Here is a 14,231-nt window from a genome sequence, read left to right on the forward strand (position 1 = left end):
TGCCATTAAAATAAGTAATAAATAAATATTGTCCTCTTATTTTATGTTTTGCTTTTGAGAAGGGAAAGGTGCTAAGAGCTGAAGGCTGCAGCCAACTGTGCATAATAACCCAATTCTGGAATTAAAGGCAGAAATTCTCCTAGTTCAGTCTGATTTCAGTGGGATGAATGGCAGAGTGAAGGAGATTATCAATAAGGGAGAGAATGGAGGGAATCTGCATATCCCAAAAAGTGATGAATTCATACAATAGCTTTCCCCCATCCATCTGTATTTATGGAACGCGAGGAAAAGAATATCCTTCATTCATATACAGCGGTCCAAGAAAGGGGCTTCTCTTAGCAACTTTCTTTCCATGACATTTTGCATATTTAGCAAGTGATCAGCTTGACTGGAAGAGCCAATGTTTCTCTCAGCATTAAAGAAAAAAACGTAAGCAGGGAAGGTCTAAATGGCAAACAGTGCTCCAGTATATACAATTGTCACTGATATAATGTAAAGTCAGCCTGGGCGCTTTGATGTTCCATAAACATGTCATTTTGAGCCGAATCAGTTTTTGCCGGCATTTCATCAACAGAGGCACAACAAACAGCTCCAATTATGCTTCATCACTGTTTATCCTTTACCCCTTTAAAATGCCCATCTATTACCAGCAGGGTGGTTTGCCAATGTTTAGTCTCCAGCAAAGATGATATTTAAGGACCTTAAAGCCCTTGGGCAAATCCACTCCCTCTTTCTCACTTCAACCTACTGGTTCAGGGAGGGGGTGGTGTAAAGCGCAACAACCCTCAACAGCCCTGCTGAATTCTGCATTCAGACATATCGTGCATCACTGCTATCAGGCCCCTGGGAATCACCACTGGGCAGCAACTGGAATTACAGCCTCGTGGCTGGTTGTATTGCCCAGGGTGGGGAGGGGGTTAAAAGGAGCCTTCCTGCATCAAAGCAGCCACTGGTCCACTGAGCTCAGTACTGATTACACTGACTGGCAGCAGCTCTCCAAGGCCAAGGGGTCCTCCCTTGCTCCACCTAGAGAAGCCAGGCTTGAACCTGCAACTTCCATCATGCAAAGCTGCTGAGTCACGGCCCTCTCGCATGAGCCGATGCAAGAAAATGCCCTCACCTGGCCAGGTTTTCCACTCAGCCATCGTGATAGATTGTAGCATGCACCAGGTGAGTGCTTTACCACCTGTGGGATCCACCAATCCAAATGCAGCTCATCCCCACATGTTGCGCCCTAACAGATCCTAGGTCTCCCCCTTCTGTTTGCAACTTCCCAAGCAAAGAGCCTGCATCGCAGATTGCCGGGTGGAGTGAGCTGGTGGTGTGGGCTGGCCTGATCCAGGAGACATTACACAGATGCCTGTCCATATGGTAAACTTTCACTCCAGCCTGATTTCAGCCAGGCCAGGGGAATGCCTGAGTTTCTGCAGGCCTGGATAGAAGTAAAGTTTCAAAAGGAAATCCTTCTGTGAATATTGGCAAATGCATTTGGATCCATGTATTTCAGGCCCATCACCATCCTTTGGTATATGCCCTGGCAATTAGGCTCCAAAGCGGCCATATTTTTAATTGAGCAAAGTGAAAGGGTGGGAATGTTTGCCCTTCCCTTGGTGCATGACCACGCCATTTATACCCTTTCTGTGTCTCAGCTGCTTCTTCTTGCTGGCTGTCATGCATGGAAAACGTCAAAAGTGAGGTACAGAATAAGGGAAATTCCTGGGCTGGGGGTCTAAGCTGGGTCCAGACAGGAAATTTGGGGGGAGGCTGGATGGTGCTCCAGGGCTCTACTTTACCTACTGCACAGTTCATGATTAGAGAATTGCATCCTGAGGCTCAGAGGGAGGCAACCAGAGAGGGCTTTTTCGTGGAGGCCCCACCACAGCAGGGAAGCTTACCCAGTTCCCACACCAGGCTTTTGAAGGTTTTTTTTAACTTTGTATTTTTAAAATATTTTTGATCATCATCATCCTCTCACCATCCCAGTTCCTGGTTTTCTTGGCACATGTTTGAGTTTTACATTGTTGATCTTATTTGATCGTGGTGGTGGTGGTGGTGGTGATATTTTAACTTGTAAGTGTTTAATACAAAGGCAGAAAGATCCTGTGGCCCCCCAGACAGCACCAGGGGTAGGCACAGGATTCTTCTAATTGTCAGAGTGCCAACCATGGAGCCACAGGTCTGGGCTCAGATGCCCCTGACCCCACTGCTGCCAGAATGGAAGGAATGTTACCAGCTGTTTCTCCAAGATTATTATTATTATTATTATTATTGTTGTTGTTGTTGTTGTTGTTGTTGTTGTAACATTTCTATGCCGCCCCTTGCCGAAACCTCGGGGCGGCTTACAACATGATAAAATACATTGAAATACAATAGTACATAATAAATTACCATTAAATATAAAAATACAAAAAATACATTGATTTACAAATACAAAATTAAAATTATCAGTATAAAATAAAAATATAGGAGGAGAAAGAGAAGGAAGAAGAAGTTGCCCGGGCCAGATCATATGTTTTAACAATTGAAATGATGTTTAAATAAAAAGGTCTTTACCTGGCGCCGAAAAACCAGTAACGACGGTGCCAGGCGGACCTCTTTGGGGAGTGAATTCCATAGGTTGGGCGCCACCGCAGAGAAAGCCCTCCTCCGGGTACTTACTCTCCTAATTTCTTTCATGGAGGGTTCCCGGAGAAGGGACTCTCCCGCAGATCTCAAAGGGCGGTCGGGCATATACGGACGTAAGCGCTCGTGCAGGTAGCCAGGACCCAAGCCGTTTAGGGCTTTGTAGGTCATAATCAACACCTTGAATTGCGCCCGGGCTTCAATGGGAAGCCAGTGAAGCTGATGGAGGACTGGAGTCATGTGAGCATAAAATTTAGCTTGGCAAAGGGCACCCTGGGGGCTGAGGGGAAGGGGATCGGGGCAGCCAGGATGCAGGGCCTCCTGGTGCTGCTCCAGCTTCCTCCCCTCCCCTCCCTCTGAAGTGCTGAAGCCTGACAGCTGCAGGTGGGCACACAACTGGATTACCTGGGCCACGGCCGCCATGCTGCACAGGTTGCTTGCAAGCCTCCAAGTTCAGAGGCTTGTGAGCATCAAGGGCACAACTCGTTTGGCTGTGCTCTTAAAACAAACAATAAAACCGCTCCCTCCCAGGTCTTGTCCTGTCAGCAGCAGCCATAAAAGCGCCCCTTAGCATTACACTGATGGCTGTATGAGGCCACCTCCTTTGGCACTTCACCATACAGCTGAGTGGCCTGGGAAGCTTTCATCACAGCGATGCCATCCAGCGACACAGACGGTCGCCCCACGCTGCTTCCGAGAGCACCAGAGGTGCTGGCTGCACAATGCTGGGGTCTGCCCCGGCCCCATTTTCGAACACTCAGGCCCAGGACCTGCGCTATCTGGTATGCTTTCAATAAGGATGCCCCTACCGGGAATGGAACAGCTCATCCTAACATACTTCAAAGTGAAATGCAATACAAAGCTAGATGTTTATGGCATAATGTTCCTTAAGTTAGCAGAGCAAATAAAGTCGGCTTCTCCTTATTGGCTGTTAACCACAATAACCTATTCAATTTCATCTTTTGTACATTTCATATGGGGATTTTCATTTTATTTTATTGACTAAGAAATACCCAGTTTTCTGGCTGGAGCCTATTATGTAAAGAAAGCATAAAAGGACTCATTACTTTTTAACTACCAGCAGAGAAGGAAACAGCACGCATGTCTTTTCTGCAGGGAACACAGCCAGTCAGTAGCTCTTCAAGCAATGGGCAGCATGGACTTGATGTGGGAAATTATCAAACACAATGTCAATACGCCATGCTGTTGTCTCCGCCCACATAATACAGAGAAGTTGAATGGAGAACAGTAGAGATTTTGTTAAATCTTTCCCATCTGTGTTTCCCCAAATGTCTGCCATCCTTCATGCTATTATCCACTCACTGATGGAATTGGAATCGTTTCGGGTCGTAGTTAGTTCCTGTCTACCAACGCACATGAGCTCAAGGACACACTTGCACAAACTCTCCCACAAAATTACAAAACTGCTCCCAAGTCCATGGAATCTGGGCTCTGCTCTGGAATCCACAGGCTGGATCAATGGAAATCTAAATTTATTCGATGCACTGTGGATTTCTCTGGCATCCCTACAGATCAACATATTTGGCATTAAGACAACCTGTAACAGGTCACAATGACTCACTGCCTGTATATATAATGCATGATTTGGATATACTAAGAACAGATGACAAGATTTCCAGAAAGGTATACAACACCTTTTCTTTTGTAGACCTGAGGTACTAATATTCAAAATGGTTTCCTCTCTCTCTCCTCCTTATTGACATGGAACGTTTATTGATTTATGTATAATCCTTCTGTGCCACTTAATATTTTTAAACAACCCTAAGTGACACACTTAAAATGCATATTATCATACAGTATACAAGAATATCTTATTAAAAATATAACAAGAATGACAATCAAAAACAGTGACACAATTCAGTATAGGTCAGGGAAAACTTGTCAGTAAAAAGTATGTTTTCAAGAGGCATTGAAACTGACCAGAGTTTCTGCTTTTCAAGCCATTTGTGGAAGAGTATGAGAGAGGGCAGGTGCCACTACTAAAAAGGCTACTCAACAATATTGCCAGTGAGAAGGATCTTGGAACTGTTGTGGAGCAGTCAAGAATGTGATTTGGCTGCAAAAAGGGCAAATGCTATTTTAGGATGCATTAACAGAAGCATCACTTTCAAATCACATAAAGTGCTCAGCACTGGTTAGGTCTCATCTGGAGTACTATGTCCAGTTCTGGGCACCACAGTTGAAGAAAGATGCAGACAAGTTGGGAAGGGTTCAGAGGAGGGCAATGAGGATGATCCAGGGACTGCAGACAAAACCCTACAAGGAGTGACTGAAAGAAGTTGGCATGTTTAGCCATGAAAAGAGAAAACTCATGGAAGATATGAGAGTACACTACTAGTAATTAAAGGGTTTTCATAAAGAGGAAGACCAGGGTCTCCTCTTAATCACCCCTGAGTGCACAACATGGAATGGCAGGATCAAGTTATAGGAATCCAGATTCCAGTTAAACATCTTGAAGAACATCTCAGATGGATGTCCAGTTGCATCTTGAAGAACTTGTACAGCAGTGGAACCAATAGTCAGGGAATTTGCGAGCTTTCCCACATTAGAGGCAATTAAGATGCAACTGGACATCCATCTGAGAGGGATGGTTGAACTTGGTGTCCTTCAACAGCAGGGAGTTGGACCTGATGGCCTTCTTGGCCCCTTCCAACTGTACTATTACATGTCATTACCTGGCTGCTGGCTACAGAATGGCCAGTGAGGCCTCCTCAGAAGACCTCGGGGGTCAGCTGGGTGTACAGAGGGAAGGTGGTTTGCTAGATATCTTGCTTCCAAATTATTTGGGTTTCCCTATATTAACAACAGTATGGAGCCATACAGTAAGCTGCTTTTATAATGATTTGGACTACTTTCCCTTTTAGTCAGTGCCTCTTTAAGATTTCAAAGACACCCATTCTACTCCTGCTCTCTAGGAACCTTTTAACTTGAAAAGATCAGGGACTGACTCTGCAACCTTACGCATGACAAATATGCTCTCCCAGGTTAAGCTGTGCCCCCTCCTCATAAAGGGAAAATTAAAATTCAAGGTAACTATTTGCAAGCACGGCATCATGAAACAAACCACTGGGACTGTGTACGGCCCTTGCAGGCAGTCATGCGAATCAAGGGCCTCTGCCAAGCTGGCTGACCTCCCTTCCCACTTGCACGCTCTGTTGTCCAAGGGGACCCCCCAGCCCACCAGTGCAGCTGCTGGAAAAGGGAGCAAGAGATGGACTTGGCCCATTCTACAGAGTGGCGTGGTGGAGCCAGGGCTTGCAGGGATGCAGGGCTGGCATCTTCTTATTAGCAGGAAAGCTGGCATCATCCGCCACTCCCCTCAAATCGCCCTGTTGCTTCTGAGCTTGGCTGCAGTGCTTTCAGTAGCTGTGGGAGGGAGGGGGATGGATCTTCCCAGCAACAATCCGTTATGCAATACAAATTATTTGGGAGTAGTTGCATTCGAAGGAGAAATTAAGTCCCATTAGCTTTATATCCGTCCTGTTCCTCACAGAGGTGAAACCTGCAAGAGCTGGTTTGTTGGCTGTGCAGTAAAACGAATCCCCCTGCCGCTGGGAAAAAGGAATTCCTGGACATGCTTGAGCTGGTGATCTGATGGGAACATGTGGTGGTCTTCTCGTTCCCTTCCTCATGCAATCTCTGGTCCCTTCAGCCCAAGTCCCTTTGCCAGCTCCATATTTCTGTGATACTCACACAGGCTGACACGGCTGCCTGTGTTTTGGACCTCCGGAGGGAGTGGCTATGGTGACTGCCATGAAGACCATCTGCACTTCAAGCCCCACTGTTGCCGTCGATGATGCAATGGCCTCTTGCAGAGCTTTGGTTGCAAGCCACTGTATGTGTGGGCAAGCTCAGTCTCTCTGTCTCAATAATGCCATGCTTTGGGGCAGTCTCCACGCTGTCCTACTATGTATGTCTTCATCACCTTCCTTATCTATTGGTCTGGTTGAGATGATGATAATGAACTTATAATTCAACAACAGGTACAACAGCAAGGCACTGAAAACTCCTAGAAATGCATATTGTTTTGGGTTTTTTTAAGTGAAGCAAACTTAGTCCGCAGGCTTAAAATCTAATTGTCCATGGGATTGATGACTTTTCCTGGATTCTGGTGCGTTCCTCCAGCTCCCTCTTGAAGCCCACCGCTGCACTGCTGGTATCCGGTCATGTTATGGCTCCTAAACCACCCATCCAGATGAGAGCCAGATTTTGCCTTCTTTGGAAGAAGTTCACTGAGCAAGAGGTACCTCCAGCTTGGCCTGAGCTTTGAACATAAATGATAGCACCACCTGCTGTCAACATGAGAGACTGAGCTTAGCATTTCTGCACCCAGATACGTGCGTCGTTGCGAGCTGTTCGGTCTCTGAAGGAGGCAGCTGGATTATTCCTTTTGAAAACATTGATCAGCCTATCCCAGCTTTTCTGCCCTGGTGTATTTGAAGGAAGAACATTTGATTTACAGTTCACGTGCTGTGACGTCCTCTAATTCCCTTCACCCTGAGCAAGGAAAACATATGAAATCAATGCCCATTAATTTTGTGAGATAAAAGATTGGCCACCTTCTGTACTGGCAAGTCAGCTTAACACAAAGGACAAAAACTTACTTTATGGCTCCAAGACACAAAGGAAAGAATAGATTGTGGGTGATTCACACACATACACACCCCTCTGGTGTTCGGTGACCCTGCTGCCATGCACCAATAACATATTGCAGCACTTCACTCAATTAGACACATAATTTAATCTTATTTAACTGTGTCGGGAACAATTTGGACAGAGTTTCTGAAGCACACTATACTGTATATGACAATGGATTCACAATAAGCGACAGTCTGAGCAACCCAGCAGGTATATGCAGGCCTGGTTGCCCGCTGTCACTAGGAAGAACTTAATGCTGCCACCCTATACACATTTCTGTGGGGTTGAGTCCCACTGAACTCAGTGGTTCTTCCTTCCCAGTAGTCAAGCATTGGAACGAGCTGTGAATCTATCCTCTTTGAGACGCGTCAGTTAATGATACATTTTTCAAAGAAAAGTTCAAGACAGCTGGATATCTAATCCTTCAAAGCCGTAAGGGTCACACTTTAATTAGGGCAAAATTGTGAGCAAGCTTTCGAGTGCCCCAGAGCTCTTCTATGGGCTGGACAGGAAGCACACAAGCCAAAAGGCCGGAGGAGGGGAAAGTGGAGGAGGATTGGAAGCATCTGCACTTTGTAAGTTCTAAGACGAAGTGTCAGAAGTGTTGTACAAATTTGATCAGGGTTGGAGCATTCTGATTTCAGGTTGCACCAAGCTCCACTGAAATAGAAACAATGGCTCTCCATATGCACGCACTGGCAATATAAAAGCCAGTAGGTTTTCAGTAAGGACAAACGAAAAACCAAAACAAAATTCTGCTCACTCATCTGGGATGCTGCACAATCTCCAGGTTCCACTGCCACTCACTTCACCTCATGCTGCTGATTCTCCAACCCTCAACAACTTGCAGGAGAAAGGGCAAGCTGAGGAAAATCGGTCTATTCTGAGTCGTCCCCTGGTTTGCAAAGAGCCCAAACCAGGGGATTTCTTTCCTCAAGGGACATACCTCTGGCCACTGGATGCTGCCTAAGTGGCTGCAGTGCGGGGCCTGGCTCTGGCTCCAGCCTCGGCAATGCGATCCAAGGTTGCCCCTGGGAATCTGCCCTTGGCGCTTCCTCTCCAGGCTTGCTGCTCCCTCCCTCCCGCCCTTTCTGCACAGCCCCCCAGTTCCAAGTTGCAGGTGCAGCTTTGGAGCCAGTATTGGGGGGCATTCCAAGGGGAGAGAAGGGGAGGAATGAGGCTCCACCAGGATATCAGGAATGCTGGTAGATATCAGGAATATGTGCAAGCAGGGTTAAAGGACACGGATGGCCAAAAGTTAAGAGGCGAGTTCGGAGCATTACAAGCAGCCACCTCGAATAGCAAGACACAATACCTTTAAACTGCCCAGTAACTGAAGTTGTCTAGGCAATGTACAGCACATTAAAAATATAGAGCACAAACATCACAATAAAGTAAAAAATAATAAAACCAAATTAAAACATGGAAAAAGAGCGCACCCACCAGTGAAATGATCTCTGCACATAAAACCAAATTGAAACCAGCCTTAGAATCAAATACAAGATGTCTCACATAAGAGGATTTGACCTTGTCATAGAGCTCCACAATATCCCCTGTTCTGTTCTATTCAGTCGCAAAGTCGTGCCTGACCCGTCACGACCCCATGGACAGCACTCCTCCAGGCTCTCTTGTCCTCCACCATCCCCCGGAGTCCACCCAACCCCACACCCACTCCCCCAGCGACCCCATCCAGCCACCTCATCCTCTGCCGCCCCCTTCTTCTTTTGCCTTCAATTGTTCCCAGCAATAGGCCCGTCTCCAGGGAGTCCTTCCTTCTCATTAGGTGGCCAAAGTATTTGAGTTTCATCTTCAGTATCTGGCCTTCTAAAGAGCAGTCAGGGTTGATCTCCTCTAGGACTGACTGGTTTGATTTCTTTGCAGTCCGAGGGACTCTCAGGAACAATATCCCCTAGAGATGACTAAATCAGATCTTCGGTTTATTTGCTTGTTTGCTGAATTATTATCTTGCCTCTCCACCAGAGGGTGCTCAAGGTGACAAACAATCATGTGGACAGAACACCATACTCTAAAAGGCAATATGCAGAAATTGCAAAAGCAGATGCTACAAATACAAGGTCACAAAACTGAACCTTGTCTTTCCATAACAAGAGCTGACTGACTTCTGGTTTTAAAGTTGTGGCTTTTATATATAGCTATTTGGAAACAAGCCCCAGTGAACTGAGTGAGGCCTACTTCTGAGTAAGCAGGTACAGGATCATGCTATTAACCACTTAGTCACAAAGAATCTCAGAGCCAAAGCAGGCATTACTTTAAATCTGTGTAGTGCAGCGGCTTCCTTCCTACTTCCACTTTTTCTTTAGAGTCAGGTGCAGGGGGAAAGCCTAGATCAGGACCGTAGCAAGAAGAGCAAAACAATGTTTAAAATCTGGATTCCCCTGCCCCCACCCCCTGCACCTATTGAAGGGTAAACATTTTTGTAAGGATATAACGTAGACACCTTCAGGGCGCCATCCTATGGCCTCCCAGTCCCAGGTGTGTCTGGAGGCCACAGGACTCTTCCGAGTCCTAGCACCTCAGAACGGGGGCTTTGATGGCCAACTTCACACTGCCCCCTCACACCTGGCATGAGAAGAGCCATGCCAGCAGTCTCTCCAAGCGAGGAAGTACAGCCAGAGAAGGGTGTGCAGTGGGATGGCGGGAGTGGGGACAAGGACCCTCTCCACATGCTGATTCCTACAAATGGCCTTGAATGGCCATCGGAGGCCCGTCAGCCCCAGAGTTCAGAGACTTCTGTGCGTTGGACACGGTTGCCCCCCTAAGGTAATGTTTGGTTGATCCTCAAGACAGGTGACTTTTTATTCTTCTTCATCCTATGGAAGCCCCTTTCAATATTACTGAGCGTGACTCCCACCTAAAGGACATCAGCCCCCTCCAGATTCACTGGGAAGAGAAACCGGTTGATCCCGTGCCAGATTATTTGTTTTCTGTCCTTGGCACCACACCGAAAAGGCTCTTATTTGATGTAGATCGCTGGGGAGGGGGACCAAGTGGGGAATTGTGCATCAACTTGTAGAGGATTTTTTTTGTTGTTGTTAATTTGCGACATACATGTGAGCATATGGCTCTGTGTCTGAATTTTTGTTTGTTTGTTTAGTTTCTCCTTTCTTTCTATTTTGGTTTACTGTCACAAATGTTTTAATTATCTCGTGCATTGCTGTTTCAGTTACGCATTGTCTCTGTTTCTTTCTGACTTGGGGGCAGCTGCTGAGTTCTCCAGATTTAGGGTCCAAATCTGCTTGTCGTTATGTGCGAGCACATTTCCACTTATCTTGCATTTCAAAAAACCCAGCAAGTTCGTACGGGCGCAGACGTATGTTGCATCCCACACACAAAGCACATATTGGAGCAGGGTGGACGATGGTGACAGCCATCGCAGTCTTCTGATTGCATTTGAAAATACACTCCATGTACCTTGACCTTGATTTCCTTATCTAAGTTTCTCGCAATATTTGTTTGGTTTGCTGTGCTATTGCTACTAAATCACACTGGATGAATTTTATAGGAACAAAAGAAAGTGTAGTGAGGCATGGAGGCAGGGCCTGGTGTCCTACTTTTCAGAGGGCAGTCCTCTGTTTTGGAGACAATCCCCTATGTGGAAGTGTCCTCTGTCAAAGTTTGTGCCTAGACACACATTTCCATATGCAAATGTAATGCAAATTGGTGTCCTCTCTTGTCCTCACTTTTGGTGGCATGGTTCCTCTCTTCTGGCAATGTATAAGTGGTCACCCCAGGTATGGATGAAATGGAGGCTGCCCCAGGTGCTAAGATGACTACCTATAGCACCATGTCCAAGCTCCACAGAGGTCTTAACCACCAGTGTAAGTTATCTGCCACTGATCTTCTTTTTGATCCTGAAATCTAGTAACTCTAGCATCCACCACAATGAAGAAGAAAGAGAAATCCCAAATGATGCAGACATTCGTAACTCATGCAGCTGTTTCTCTTTTTAATTTAGAATAATGCTGGCTTCATAAAGAGGACGGCTGGTTGTTTCTACAAATAAAAGTCCTCAGCTCAAAGGCAAAATATTTTCAAGACAATGTACAATAGGAGTAGAGCTTTCCCCCCGCCCTCCTCTCTCAAACCATGTAAAAGCTGTTTTGTGAAATTAAGCTGGAAATATCATAAGTGGGAAATGACCACAGAATAAATAGGAACCTTTCAGAATGGCAGAAAACATGTGTTATTTATTTTCCTTGTAAACAGAAGTGGCAGATTCAATCAGCAAGAAATATCAGATCATTATGACCATTTTAATCATATAAAAAGGGGGTTCATACGTTTTGTTTATGGTGCATTTAACAGCATTTTTAGTTTATCGTTAAGGGAAGTCAATAGCCCTTATTTACCGATATGCAAGAGATAAGCTGAAGCATTCCTTTGACTCTTGAAAGGCACAGAAATCAAGGTGGAACAATTAAGTGTCTGTTCCATTACCTTTTGCACTCTTCATAAGCAGATGGGAATAATTAAAACGCAGTGCATCTGAAAGATTTACAAACAGAGGTCACAACTCAACATAGAGTCAGGCGCAAAGGCTCATGGGTCCGGGGGGGCACCATCCACAGAATAAGAGGGCGTTCTTTCCTCCTTCCAAACTGAAGGTGTTTATAGAGAATTAAACGGGCTTATATACATGAGATTTGCATCCCTGTTGCTTAAAGGCAGTGAGGGGGGCGGGGGCAGGCGGGCCACGCTGTTTGTCTTGTACGGGAGTTAGGGATGCATGACAAATTCCATCTTTGCAAAATCTAGTATGAACCAACCTGATCTGCAGCCTAATGTGCCAACCAGAACTGGTAGTTATCCAGGAGCGTTTGTGCTTTCTGGATATTCTGATTTATTTATTGGCTCAGAAAACTCTCAAAACATATATTAAAATATTAGCTTGAGAGAAAATACAGTTAAAATATGCATTAAGATTTAATTTCTGGGAAGAATTTTTTTTAATGGCAGATTAATGTGGAAACAAGATGAAATGGACTTCTAGGTGAACACACACAGAGTGGGTTCGTCATCCCTAATTAATAAGTTTCTGTGCTTATTGTTGTGCTTTTTTTAAAAAAAAGCACCTCCAGCTAAAGAGCACTCCTGTGTTCCCAAGCGAGCGTCCCAGAGGCTGTGGGGTTGTTGAGGACATTCCCTCCCAGACTGTAGGCAGAGCTCCAGTTCCAGAAAGGCTTGCTTTAAATGCTGGAACCTGCCTCCCCGGCTCCTCCCAGCATTGCAGAAACTTCCAGGGCGGCTTCATCTGTTCAGCTTTGAGGGTTTGGGGAAACGGGATTTTCTGGGGCATTCCAGAAATGGGTGAGAAGGAAGGGACAAGACTCTGAAGCCCCCTCATCTCCTGATGCAGGAAAACCTTTAGACTCAAGAGCATGCCTAAGCGATGGCCTCCGACTGCTGGCAATAGGATATTTTTTTTCCAGCCGCAAGATAAATACAGTAAGCCCGTCTCCATCTGGACTTCCTCCCTGCTGAGCAGAGCCCAGGGGGCCTAGCACGGAGCGGTGCCTCTGAGGTCAGGCATATAGGAGACGGCAGGATCGCCCTCACAGGGCACAATCCTGTGGCCTCCCAGTGCTGTCAGGAGGCAGGGGCTGTCATAGATTATTTGGAGTTCCAGCTCTGAGCTCCTGGGAGCTTGGAGCTTGTATTCCCAAGTCTCTGCTCCTACCCCTTGCTCCTCACAGCTGGCCTGAGTAGAACTACACTGCCTGCCTCCCCCAAGGCACACATGTACCTTGGGGAGGAGAAAAAGGAGGATGCCAAAAATGGCGGTTGAGCTAACAGAGGGTTCCAGTACAGGATGCCCGGAAGCCTCTGAGTTTGGGGACTTATGTGCACTGGTGGGGGTGGCGAGAGGCTTGTGAGGGCGGTGGCAAGTGAGACAGTATGGCTGGATCATGCCCTTAACCCTTTAAACAACACCCGCCCCAGTCTGGCCCTCTCGCGTGCAAAAGCCAGGGATAGCTGTGCATAGTCCAAGTCTGGCCATGGTGGTGCTCATTATCCCTCCGTAGAGGAGACCGAATTCTGCTCCTGCTGCTCAGAGTGGGAGATTTTCTGACCAGGGCTCTACGGACATATTAGCCACATTGGAGAAGGACCCAGACACATGGTAATGTCTCAGGTTTCTTTATCCAGGAGGAGGAGAGGGCCGACTGCAGTCACTCCAGAAATGAATGGCCAAGCATTTAACTCTACTTTTCTGTCTTGCTTTGAGTTTTTTAAATATACATACTTCATTATGGATGTTTTCAGAGCCACGAATACATTCAAAAATGCAAATGTACTAAACAACCATTGCTGGCAATCATGCATGTGCTTCAATGAAAGCAGATCAAATATCCAAACCAGTCTCTGTTTGAAGGTGGCATTTATATGTCGCCTGTTCAAACATGGAGAGCTTTGTAAAATTGTCAGTCATTTGCAAGATAGAAGGTGTGTGCTTGCTTTTCCAGTCCCATTATTGCAGAGTCTTTTAGCAGTCCAATGGGCATGGAAAATTTATTTATGCCAACCATTCTTTAATTTCCAAGAAAATCCCATAATTTCCATTCTTTAATTTGTGTAAGCCGTCCTGAGGTTCTTGCAAAGGACGGCATACAAATATCTTAAATAAATGAATGAATAAATAAATAAATGAAGTAAGTAAGTAAGCAAGAGAGAAATCCAGTGGTTCCTAGACATCATCTGAGGGGGCCACCTCATTTTTTTTGGCTATCCAGCTCCAAGATAGGAAACAGCTACCCCACTTTAGAGATGGGAATCTGCGCTCTGGCCACCCCTGCCTGACATGCCAGCTATTCTCTAAAATTACGAAAGTGATCACAGAGTTTTGGGGACAGCAAAAGGCAGAAACTGGAATGGCCTGGGTACAAGCTTTCCTGAAACCTCTCCAGTCTCTTTCCTTCCCACTCCAAAAT

Source organism: Varanus komodoensis, unplaced genomic scaffold, assembly GCF_004798865.1.
Source record: "Varanus komodoensis strain SLA01 unplaced genomic scaffold, ASM479886v1 scaffold23, whole genome shotgun sequence".
Taxonomy (NCBI): Eukaryota; Metazoa; Chordata; class Lepidosauria; order Squamata; family Varanidae; genus Varanus; species Varanus komodoensis.